This window comes from Acyrthosiphon pisum, chromosome A2, assembly GCF_005508785.2.
Source record: "Acyrthosiphon pisum isolate AL4f chromosome A2, pea_aphid_22Mar2018_4r6ur, whole genome shotgun sequence".
Lineage (NCBI taxonomy): Eukaryota > Metazoa > Arthropoda > Insecta > Hemiptera > Aphididae > Acyrthosiphon > Acyrthosiphon pisum.
In genome coordinates this window covers 87,619,234-87,620,510 of record NC_042495.1, presented here as the reverse complement: position 1 = coordinate 87,620,510, position 1,277 = coordinate 87,619,234, and positions in this window count along the sequence as shown.

Here is a 1,277-nt window from a genome sequence, read left to right as displayed (position 1 = left end):
TTTTTGTTTGATAAAGGTAGATAATATATAAGGAATCTTGTATACATTTTCATATCTTAGATTTAAAAAGAAAAATTTTTATGAATTTATAACTCGAAATAATTTGCAAATTTTCGTGATTTTTCCATATTTTGTCATTTTTTGAAATTTAAATGCTTAAAAAAAAAAACTGTGACTAACGATTTTTAATATTTTTCATCTGCCTTTGAAACAATATACTAGGAGCCTTCTATTAAATTTTCAAGCTTTTTTATCCAACAAATAAAATTTTATTGATATTTTTAGAAAAAAAACTAAAAAAAAATGGAAAATAAAAATGTCCGTAAAGAGCTCAAAATACATCAAAATATTTTGAAAATGTTATGGTGTATAGAAGATGCTAAGATAAACATTCAGTCAAAATTTCATGTATCTACAGTAATTTTTTTTAAAGTTACACCAAAAACCAAATTCAATTTTGTGAAAAATCGATTTTGCGTAAAAATTCCCGTTTTTCCTTAATTTTTCTTTTGTTTTTCCCGGCGCTTTTGAAAACCACTGGGAAATTTAAATTTTGACCTCCCCAATGCACCAACGATATTCACTTTCTGATCGAACAAGATACTAAAGTTGAAAATCGTAGCATTATTTCGACTACTTATCGTGTACACAGACACAAAAAAAATAAAAAATAAAAAAATAAAAAAATAAAAAATAAATAAAAAAATAAAAAAACACACATCATTGTAAAATCAATACATTCATCGTTCCACTCAGAATCTAAAATGGGAGTGATCATGCTTGATGAATCACTCTGTAAACTATATTATACGTAGGTATAGTTTTTAATATAACGTGACATTAATTTTAACTTTACATCGTGTGTCGTTTAAAAATTATTTATTACACTTCCACCACATGTCTATGTTTTAATATTAGAAGGTATATATAGTATTTTACTTATTTTTACCTATACAAATTTTAATTTTAATTTAAAATGACACGACTACATAATTTAGTATCAGATAAGCAGATAAAAATTGAAATTGACAGCGTCTGCATTTTTTTTTTACACCAAAACGAAAATATAATCAAGGAATATTCGTTATTGCTAATTAAATTTGTCAGATAATCATAAACGACAACAAAATATGTGAAATAAAACGTTGAGTTTTTTTGTAATTTTTAATAACGGATATTATAAAAGAAATATTTCAAGAGAACACCAGTAAACCACACATCCACTCCCGCATATTATATTATTATTAATTTGTTTAACTATACAACGTTCCTACAAA